This window comes from Mixophyes fleayi, chromosome 1 (assembly GCF_038048845.1).
Source record: "Mixophyes fleayi isolate aMixFle1 chromosome 1, aMixFle1.hap1, whole genome shotgun sequence".
Taxonomy (NCBI): Eukaryota; Metazoa; Chordata; class Amphibia; order Anura; family Limnodynastidae; genus Mixophyes; species Mixophyes fleayi.
Window position 1 is genome coordinate 6,509,169 of NC_134402.1, and position 12,056 is coordinate 6,521,224.

The 12,056-nt window shown below is 38.8% G+C and overlaps 1 protein-coding gene across 1 annotated transcript in view; it reads right to left on the minus strand.

Annotated features, from left to right (window-relative positions):
* The window catches only part of LOC142110918 (vomeronasal type-2 receptor 26-like), a 98,938-nt gene that overhangs the window by 35,250 nt on the left and 51,632 nt on the right, over positions 1-12,056 (minus strand). The window lies entirely within an intron of this gene.

Genomic DNA, 12,056 nt, shown 5'->3' on the forward strand with positions numbered 1-12,056 from the left:
AACCTCTTGGGCTCAGATTACCAGCTTGTGCTGAATATTCCTCTCCCTAACTCTTTCAGCCTTTCTTTCTTTTAGCTTCCTGAGTTATACTGCTTATAGCTATTTATACCGTGCTGTTTCACCTTGTACTGTACTATTGTTTGTTCTTGTACGGCGCAACGGACACTTCGTGGCACCCTATAAATAAAAATGAATAATAATAATATTAATAATAATAATAGTATGTCTTCTGGGATCCAATGTTCAAAGTCTTTTGAAATTGTTGTTCAAGTCCATCCAGTGTCAGGCTCAGATTAGGCTCTGTGGGTCAAAGTTCTGGCAGCTGTACTCCAATGGAAGGTCCGACCGGGTCCCTAGACCACTTTAAATCTGTCCAGGATTCAATTGAACCATTTTGCATTGATTGCATCTGACTTGGTGCAGGAGTGTCGAAGATATTCACCTACAAACAAACAACCAAACAAACAAACAAGCAAACCTCTTTTTTACATATATATATGTATATATATATATATATATATATATATATATATATATATATATACATATATTTATATATATACATATATATATGTGTATATATATATATATATATATATATATATATATATATATCTATATATGTATATATATATGTATATATATAAAGATTTATTTTCATTGTTTTTACTTTTTTATAACTACTATTTTAGTAGTTATACTATACTTATTTTCATATTTATTATATAATTGTGTAATTCACCTTTCCATGTTTCCATGTTATTCTCCAAGGTAAAATGTTCAACTGCTGATCTTCTGGAAGTGATGGATCAAATTTACCCACATAAACCCGTAATGGAATCCTTGTATTGCCATTTCTTGTCCATACCCAATTCACAATTTCTAGTGTTTCGGGCAATTCTCCTTTTTCATTAAAAAATAGTTCTTCATTATATGGACCTCTGTAGTTAATTTTATTTACAAACTTTCTTAGCTTTAAAAATCAGAGAGGATGTCAGGATAAATAAGTGGTTTTAAACATACAAGTTATGATCTAATATGAAAGTATTATATTATCTAATATATAAATGCTTAGTGGCGTCTGTGTGTGTGTGGAAAAAAAAAACAAGTTGCAGCGCCACCTGCTGGGCAGAGTTATACACTGACCTACTAAATTCTTAGTGTGTGTGGGAGAAAAAATTCAAAAAGGGCTGAAATTTGGTAGGGCTCAAACTCATTTTCGTGAGGTAATTTTACCTCATGAACACACATGTGTAGAGGAGTGCGTTAGTGTGTGTGTGTGGAAAAAACTATTTTCTCAGAAAGGACTCATCCAATTGACCTGAAATTTGGTATACTGACATTATTTGACAAAAAAATGAGAATAGTCAAGTCAGTTAACTTCCATCATCCCCCCTTCCCCCCATGGGAGGGGTAGTAAAGGCTAAATTTACGAGTTGAGGGGTCAAACTCATTTTCGTGAGGTAATTTTACCTCATGAACACACATTAAAAAGGCCGCTTGCGTCGGGAAGTAACGCTCTTCCCCTGAGGAGGCCTGGGCTAGGTCCAAATGCATGACAAGAACCTTTTTAAGACCTTAAGTAGCTTGATTTGACTAGAATGCATGAGTATCATGCACGGGTTAACTTGTTATATATATATATATATATATATATATATATATATATATGCTGTAACCTGCAATACAGAGTAAGTCCTTATGAATGTTTAGATTACATTAAGATCTAATATAGGTGTAACTCCAAGAGAGCCATATTTAAGTTCATGGAGCCATCCAAGGTAAGAACTTCTGCAGTCTTTTCTTTTATTTACATTTTTTTATGAATCAATATAAGTAAACACAGATGTTTTAAAGCAATAACCAGCAAAAAAAATGTGTTGGAAGACACTATTGTGGTAGCAGAAAAGTATCAAATAGGTGGCGGGGTTAAATGGTCCTAATATCTTGCAAAAAATGAGTGCACACAGTAAGCTAAATAAAGACATGTTAATTTATATAAATATAAATTTGAATCATGAGTTGGGTGTTAAATGTAAAAGAGATTACTACAGAAGTATCAGTATCAGGTGTAATGAATGGGTATTACATGTAGGGAATGAAGAGCCTGCAGGCTTGGGAAAAACTTCTCCAAAGATTTCTCTCTATATTTCGTGTTGGTCCATGATTCTTGACACTTCAGTATATTTAAAACTGTATTTTTCATTTCTCATTTACTCCAGGACCACATATTATTCTACATTCTCCTCCACTGGCAGTACCTCATTTTCACCAAACCCTAGCATCTGTCCTTGATCAAGTGCCTCCAGCGAGTCTACATACTCACCGTAGACTTAGTTGACAACCGTGGTACATTCTAGTAACAAGAACTCTACAAAAATTTTCTCATAGAGCAGAACGTCACTGGCGTAAATCTTGTACCTTTAATGATTTCATCACATATACTGCTATCTACCACTCCTATAGAAATGCTCTGGACACTGCTAGACAAACATATTTCCAATCTCTCATCTATGCTCAGGCTTCTAAGTCCAAACGCACTTTTAACACATTTAAATCTCTTCTAAACCCTCCCACCCCAAACCCTCTGACTACCATCAGTGCCGAGGATCTTGCTTCCTATTTCAAGGATAAAATAGATAAGATCAGACTTAAAATGGTATCATCTCCCTCAACAAGCATTCAGCTTAATTCCTTTGTAGCACCCTCTAACACTATCTCTTCAGTTGATAGCACAAATGAAGAGGAAGTTTCTACTCTCTTCTCATCTTCCTACTTCACCTCCTATTCTCTTGATCCCATACCCTCACAAATTGGTAGGTTCCTGTCCCTTGTGCTCATTCCACCTCTAACTAAAATATGTAATCTCTCTCTCTACTGGTATTTTTCCATCACTATTCAAGCATGCAATGATTACTTCTATTTTGAAAAAACAAAATCCTGATCCAAACTCTCTCTCAAGTTACCACACAATCTCTCAGCTCTGGGTCCCTCCAAGCTTCCCTAGAAAATAGCCTACACTCGCCTCACATACTTTCTTACAGCAAACAACCTACTGGATTCCCTTGAGTCAGGCTTTCGCTCTAAACACTCCACAGAGACTGTGACCAAGGTTGTCAATGATTTGATCACAACAAAAACTGAAGGCCATTACTCTCTTCTAATGCTCCTGGACCTCTCTACTGCATTTGACACTGTTGACTACTCTCTCCTCATACAAACTCTAAAATCCCTAGGTCTTGAAGGCACTGTCAATCCTGGTTCTCATCTATTAAAGTAATTCTATCGTTTTAAAATAAGCATTGCCCAATCAATTGTATTGTGTGTCCAAAGCACAAAGTGATTTATTTTAGCAGATGTAAATAGTCAACAATTCAATACATTATTATATAATGATAAAGTACAGTACAGCACAGCCAATACCAAAAGATAATACATACATACCGCTGCAATCGCATGCGCTCGCTGCGCATCCACGGGACCCGATGGACAATATTCTGTATAGAATATTGTGTCAGAGTTGACTGAGGCCCCAGTGAGATGCAGCTAATGTATATACAGTCAGTGTTTCATTGTGAACAATAGAGATGACGTAGATTGTTTCTATAGGTCCAGACGTTGGGTGGGTCCAGGCCAGACAGGTAATAGGTTGATTCAATCTAAGGAATCCAAAGGTGGGGGTCTTCTCTCCAGGGGGTCTGCTCCTTTTCATAGCCAGTATCATACAAAGGTTTACTCTCTAATATCAATAACTAAAGTATGCAATGTGTGATCTCTTCGCCGACTGCACCGGACAGCTGCTGATGATTAGGGCTTCAATATGATATCAGGCATGACACCTTTCCTATTACCTAAACCTTTAATAACACTACAATGTACATATAATCAATATATATATATATATATATATATATATATATATATATATATATATATATATATATATATAGACTAATAATAAACCGAATACTATCTGCTCCTGAATTACAGTGTAACAGAACTAATATTAAATTATATAAATAACTAACTGTTGTAATGCGAGTGTGTGCGTGCGTATTTTACCGTGCGATCGCATCACGCCACGTAACACGTGGCGTACGCTTCACAATACGCACGGCAAACCAATATTAAACCAATATTCTTTCGTTCATCCAATTATACGACTTCAACACATCCTACCTATCTAATCACTTTTTCAGTGTTAATTTCTCTGGATCCACCTCTGCTGCACTTCCTTTATAAGTTAGAGTATCACAAGGCTCAGTCCTAGTTCTTATGCTATTCTGTATTCTCTTTGAAAACTAATAAGCTCCTTTGGATTTCAATATCATCTCTATGCGGAAGATACATAAATCTATCTATCCTCTCCGGATCTCTCACCATCTGTGTTGTCTCGCGTTACTCACTGTTTTTCTGCCATTTCATCTTGGATGTCTTCTCGCCAACTCAAACTCAGTCTTTCAAAAACTGAATTATTAATATTCCCACCCAAATACAGAAGCTCCCTGCCTGACATTTCAGTTTCTGTTGATAACATGACCATAAATCCCATCCCGCAAGCTCGCTGCCTAGGTGTAATCCTTGACTTACAACTATCCTTTGTTCCCCACATTGACTCTGTATCTAAAACCATGTTACATACATCTAATGCACATATCTCCCACAAGACACCGCAAAAACATTAATTCATGCACTCATCAACTATCGCATCACCTATTGCAATTCCCTCCTTACTGGTCTTCCCAAAATCAGACTTGAACCCGTACAATCTATTTCGCACGCAGCGACTAGATTGATTTTCCTTGTAAACCGTTCTCCCTCTGCTGAGCCACTCTGTCAGTCTCTACATTGGCTGCCTGTATTTCAACAAATCCATTATAAAATACTTCTACTAACATACAAAGTCATCAACAAAACTGCACCGAAATACATCTCAACATCATCATTTATTTATATAGCGCCACTAATTCCGCAGCGCTGTACAGAGAACCCTCTCATATCAGTCCCTGCCCCACTGGAGCTTTTAGTATAAATTCCCTAACATACACACTCACACACAGAGACAGACTAAGGTAAATTTTGAAGAAAGCCAATTTATCTACTAGTATTTTTTTGGCGTGTAGGAGGAAACTGGAGCACCTGGAGGAAAGCCACACAAACATGGGGAGAACATACAAACTCCACACAGATAAGGCCATGATCGGGAATCAAACTTATGACGCCAGTGCTGTGAGACAGACGTGTTAACCACTAAGCCACCATGCTGCCCATATCTCCTCACTTGTCTATAATTATCGCCTAAATCGACATCTCCGTTCTGCGCAAGATCTGCGTCTCTCTTCCACTCTCATCACATCCTCCTCTTCCTGGTTACAGGACTTTTTTCAGGCTGCACCTACTTTGTGGAATTCCCTCCCTTGCACAGTAAGACTTTCCTCTAGTCTTCAAACCTTCAAGCGGTCTCTGAAACCCATCTCTTCAGACAAGCTTATAGTATTCTTTAACCACCATCTTAATCTCCCTAGGTTACCCTATTACCACCCTCTACACAGCTAACACAAGACAACAACCCTCTGACCAAAATTACTGTGTGACTGATCACAAAGCCCACTCAATAATTTTTATATTTCCATTCTAGCTGGTCCAATGTGCAATATGATGTAACAAGTGCATTTGTGTTTCAAACTCCCATAGTCCCATAGATTGTTAGCTTGCGAGCAGGGCCCTCTTACCTCTCTGTCTGTCTGTATTACCCAGTATTGTTTTATTAATGTTTGTTCCTAATTGTAAAGCGCTACAGAATCTGCTGGCGCTCTATAATTAAATGTTGATCATGATGATTATGATGGCAGCCCATTACCCATCGTGTGAGAGATTAGGCTTTTGCATCATAAGAACCCTACTCATTTTCATTTTTGCTCTAGTCACTTCCCCTCCTACTACCCATACTAACATGTCCCCTGTCATACCCCTTCTAATCTGTTCCCCAGATTGCAAAAACATTTTTTGCTTTATTAAGACTGCACCCCCCCTTTTTTTATTTTGTTCTCGCACCCTCCACCATCTTACTATTATTGTTGAAAGACCAAATAAATTCTGTTTTATAAAATCTGCATTTACAGATTTGTTTCCTTTTTCATCTCATTTTTTCTAACTATTAGTTCTTTATTGAGTAACAGTTTATAAGCATGGCTGCAATCTTCTGCTCCTCAGATTAGGAGTGTTAAACTTGGCTGTAACATCATAGCCTAGCGCCATAATCCCATCATACTGACATCACTGACACTGGTCAGAAGCAGAAGGATACTGGCATCCATGTTGGCTGTCGGTGCTCATTGTTATGGATACCATATTGATATTACAATGAATGACTGGCATAACAGCAGTATTTTTGGCTCCCCTCTACATTGGCACCCTAGGCTGTAGCCTTGGTTTGCCAAATGGTAGTGCCGAACCTGGAGGCATTTCTGAGAATATTTCTTCTTGATTAATTTACATTTTAGGAAGAAATTGAAATTTAAGATTGACCTTTAACCTTTGACCTCTCTGTTGTCATAAATTAATTTAACATTTTTTCGAGGATTCGTGATGGTAGAATCCGTATCATATCCATTCTTGATCTCTGTTAATAACTCAGTTTTAAAAATAACCCCCACAAAATTTGAATCAGGAATTATTGTTTGAACAGGCTTTACCTGTTGAGGATTCTCCGCATAGGCTCTTGAAAGAGCATCAGCTTTTCCATTCTTCGATCCAGGTCTATAGGAAATTAGGAAATCAAAACAGGCTTAAAAAGAGTGCCCATAGAGCTTGTCGGGGAGATAATCTTTTACTGATTTAAGGAATTCCAAATTCCGATGATCGGTGAGGACTATCACTTGATGCTTTGCACCTTCTAAAAGATGTCTCCTTTCTGAAAAATCAGCTATAATGGCAAGAAGTTCTTTATTTCCCACATCATAGTTCCTTTCAGGAGCAGTCATTTGCCTTGAATAAAAAGTACAGGGGTAAAGTAACATTTTTTCTCCTACTCTTTGCGAAATTACTGCTCCTATAGCTGAATCCAAAGCATCTTTTTCCAAAACAAATGGGAGTGTAGGATCAGGATGAATTAATATAGGAGCTGACCTGAACTTTGTTTTCATAATGGAAAAAGCTTTATCAACTACTGGTGACCACTTTTTTTCTGAGCTGAGTAATGGGGGCAGCAATTCCAGAAAAGTTCTTTATAAAGTGTCGATAAAAATTAGCAAAGCCCATAAATCGTTGTACATCTTTGACATTTTTAGGTATGGGCCAATCTAACACAGCATGTACTTTGCAGGGATCCATACATAGTCCTTGAGGGGATATAATGTAACCCAAAAATTTTATTTGTGTGCCATGGAATTTCTCCATCTTAATGTATAATTGGTTTATACGTAGCCGTTGTAGAATAATTCGAACATGTTCTTGATGTTCTTGTAAAGAATTAGAAAAGATAAGGATATCATCAAGATATACAATAATGAATAGATCAAGCAAATCTCGAAAGACATCATTTATAAAATGTTGGAAGGTAGCAGTGGGATTACATAATCCAAACAGCATCACAAGACATTCATATTGCCAATACTTTGTTTGAAAAGCTGTTCTCCATTCACCACCTGGTCGAATGCGTATTAAGTTGTAAGCTCCTCTTAAATCGAGCTTTGTGAGAATACTTGCTGTCTGCAGTCTTTCCAATAATTCTGGGATGAGAGGAAGTGGATGTCTATTCTTTATAGTAACTTTACTTAAATCTCTATAATCAATGCATGGACGCAAAGATCCATCTTTATTTTTCACAACAAAAATAGGAGCCCCTGCTGGGGATTTTGAAGGACGTATAAAACCTTTAGTTTCTTTTTCCTCCAGGTATTTCTTTAGTGTCTTTAATTCAGGTTCAGCTAATGGATAAATCTGACTGAAAGGAATAGCAGCCCCAGGTAAAAGGTCAATGGGACAATAATATGATCGATGGGGGGGTAACTTGTCAGCATTCTGTTTATTACAGATATATGCATAATCCTGATATTGAACAGGCAATTGTTCATCCACAGAAGAGAGGGACACTGAGATCTGATTCTCTTTTTGTACAACAAGATGGACCACACTGGTAGTTTCTTGAAAATTTAAGGTTTGAGACTCCCAATTAATGGCTGGGTAATTGTTAGTGAACCAAGGGATAACCAAAACTATGGGAAATTTTGGAGAAGAGATGAGAAAAAAGTGTGTTCCTCCTTATGATTGGGTTCTATTATCAGGGACATAAGTTCTGTCTCATGTGTGATGGGACCAGAATTCAGAGAGGATCCATCGACTGTCTCCATCAATATAGGAGCCTTTCTTTCTTGAAATACTATATGGTTTTGTTTAGCAAAATCTATATCCATGAAGTTACCATTGGTTCCAGAATCCAGCATTGCCATGGTTGAAATAAGTCAAGAGTTTATCTCAAGTTGTATTGGAATTGAAAAATGATTTTTAATTTTTCTGTTCTCTCTCTCAATTGTAGATAGCAAAGAGATTTAAGGAATAATCGCATTCAGTTGATGTGAACAGCATAAAATAATAAATTCCTGGTCAGAATCTTCAGGTTCCATTAATGTAGCTACTGTCTTGCGAGGTCATTGAGAACAGTTAGATACATAATGTCCAGATTTACCACAATACAAACAGAGATTATCTTGTCGTCATTGATCCCTTCTTTCAATAGAAATCTGCTTGTGAATGGTGTCTATTTGCATTGGCTCAGGCTCCTCAATTTGTTGTGTTGCAGGAGTTGCAGAGTAATTTGATATTTATGGTTCTGAATAATTGGGGCGAGTCCACATGGAACCCCATCTATCCTGTTTCCTCTCCATTTGACGAGCATCAATACGAAAACAATGTTTAACAAAGGATTCAAATTCAGTGGGTGCATCAGCTCTAGATAATTCATCTTTAAAAAACTCAGATAACCCTTTTCGATAAAAAAAAAAAAAGGGTTGGGAGCAGCCCAACACAAGGCTTGACCAGAGAGGAGGGAAATTATATAAGCCACTTTAGTCCTCTCGGAGGCAAAATTTTCTGGAGAAAGTTCAAACTGAATACCGCATTGGTTAAGGAACCCACCACATTCTTAGGACCGCCATCATATTTCTCCAGCGGCGGAAAACGTAGGCTTCTGGAACTAGCGGTGCTGGCAGTAGACAAAGTGGCTGCGGAGGTAAGCGTTACTGCTGAGGCTGTCTGGCTTGCTGGAAGAGACCCCTGAAGGGTGTCTAAACGAGAAACAACCCCATGTAGACTTTTCAAGAGTTGTGCCTGATTGGAGTCTTGCTGATCCACCCTGTGGGCTAAGTGGAGCAGAAGGTCCCGAGCTGAGGGTTCGTCCTGTCCACTGATATGGCCAGAGTATACTGTCACGGAATTGCAAAGATGGCCGCTAACCAGTATTAGCGCAACTGAACAGGGAGGCGCGGAGTCTAACGTACCCTCGGTATTCACCAGGGACCGCCGCAAAGAGTTTTGGGCTTAGCTGCAGAGGGTACCCAGGTCACGGTTCTGCAAGACAGTCACCGGTGTAGCGACAGTAGTAGACAGGCGTAGTCAGACAATCCAGGTCAGAGCCAACCGAGCGGTGCAGTACAGAGGGAGGATCCAGAAAGAAGTCAGGTCAAGCCAAATAGTCAAATCAGCCGGGCAGCGAGGTACCAAAACGAAACACAGGAGAGTAGTCACAGGAAGCCGAGTCAGAACGGAATAACACACAGGATCAGAAGTTCAGGAAACGCTGGATCTGGAGTGAACCAATACTCTGGCACTAGACATGTGTCAGAGGCTGCTTCATATACCCTAAGGTGCCTCCTAATTGGGTTAGGGAGATTTTGGCGGTAAGACATGCTGGCTGCAGACAGGTGAGCAGAGATAGCGTCCCGCTTCTAGGCAACAGTACGTGGTTGCTGAGAAGGTGCAGGCATCCGTCTCCTGCACCAAGTGTCAGTGCGGAGACGGCGCCTGACACATTGTCAGTATCTGAAATGAAAGACTCACATATAGCACTCGTGGACACCCTTAGACTCTCCTCAGGATTCTGTGAGTGCCTAAGTTGTTCTTCAGCTTCAGTGTTATTTTCATGCACTGATGGGGCTGTTTTGGAGGTGACAGACCTACACTCTGAGTGAGATGGTGGTGCATGGGAAGTTAAGGAAAATGCATGACCGTGTTGGGTATCACTTTTGCAAAAGGCATTCTGGTATGTGTTTCAGCAGTAGCAGGACCTCTGCTAGCAAAAAGTGTGCATGGTCTGAGTCTTGGTGTGCCACTGTGGGTGGTGTATGGAATGTTACCTATTTTTATTTTTTTGGACACTTCACCGCATACATTAATCATTATATGAAGAGCTGATTTTTCATTGAAATTGACAAATTGTGCTTCGATTCTGAGGACAATTTTGTACCTTCTACCTTTTTTATTAGTAGAGGCCCTAAAATTAATACTTCTGGCAGTACTGATACTGGGATACTCCTGATCTTCAGAGTAATCCACTACACCGGTGAAAACCCAATGAGATAAGGAAAGGAGGGAATGTTACCATATAATTCCTCTGACACTGCTCCACAATGTGATTCAAATGTAGACAATTGGGGCCTGATTCATGAAGACATGTATTCTGAGCGCAACAGGCATTCAGTGTTATATGCACGTATCTAGGCTTTGTGTCCACCCGAATTCAGCAAGACGCGGATCTGTGTGCTTTTGAAATTGAGGGCAGGTCTGCTCTGCTCTACTGCACAAAACTCTGCAGGATGCGTCCACTACCTATATGGATTATACATTTGCAAAAGAACGCACAGAAGAAAATAAAAAAATCTTGAATTAATGGTACCTGTTACTAATAAGGCATTTATGACAAAATAGTAAAATATAAAAGGTTTTTTTTTATTATTATATTTTCCATGAAATACATTCTAGAATGATCTTAATGTCTACTGAGCATAAAATACATTTTTACAGTTACATGAGATGGACACACATGTTTTAGTACGCAGGGGGGCTGTCATCCCTACTACTCAGGACTTAGACTAGCCCCTTACCTGGAGCAAGAGATACGGCAGAAAAACAAGGAACTTTGAGTTCCTCAGAGCTTAAATTACTATGACAAAAGGCATACTCTAAAGCAATATGCTAAATTGAGGATTTAATTTAACACATTCACTCCCCAAAATCATAGTCTGTAGTAAATGTCCCTTCCTTGCATTGGCACACGGAACAGGGCTGCGTTCATGGGTCTGGGCATGGGCACAGTGATTTTACGTACAATACACTCAAAATCAGCAGATACATGCCTTGATGAATCAGGCCCTTAGTTCTAAAAAAAATGTATATTTATTTGAGGAGCTGCTGAGAATCAAAGGACACCCTGGGTTTTTTTGACCGCTTAGTTAAGATGCCACTGAGACTGACCTCACAATATTGCTTTCACTAGAAACACTTTGGATTTTAAAAGAAGGAAATATTTAACATTTTTGGGGTGTGCTGCTCTCACTGAAATATCCCCCTGTTTTATGTCTGAAACACTTCAAACACTGTCAAATAATTTGGATTTTAAAAGCAAGAATCTATTTATTTTTTGGGGTGTGCTACTCATACAGTACCCTGTTTTCTCACCACTATCTTTTTCATCACTAGTTCAGATATAATAAAAACCAGTAGCCACTACTCCAAACTCTTTGACACCCAAATGATCAGCACACTATTCTAGCAGACTGATCTCTACATAAACTGCAGTTAAATCACAGCTATTACTTGTTATATAAATAACCCTCTACATATGATTTTCGGAGCACAGAACTGCAGCCACCCTCCTATCCACATGCTATCTCTTCTAAAATGGCAGATGAGAAACGGAGGGAGGGCTATATCAATCTGAAATTTGCGAGATCCATCATTTTACCCGAAATGGCACTTTTCTTTGTTTTCACATCTGAAGTTGGTTAGATGACTCGGTTCATCTATAGAGCCCCAAAAATCGAATCTGTCAAAATTCACAG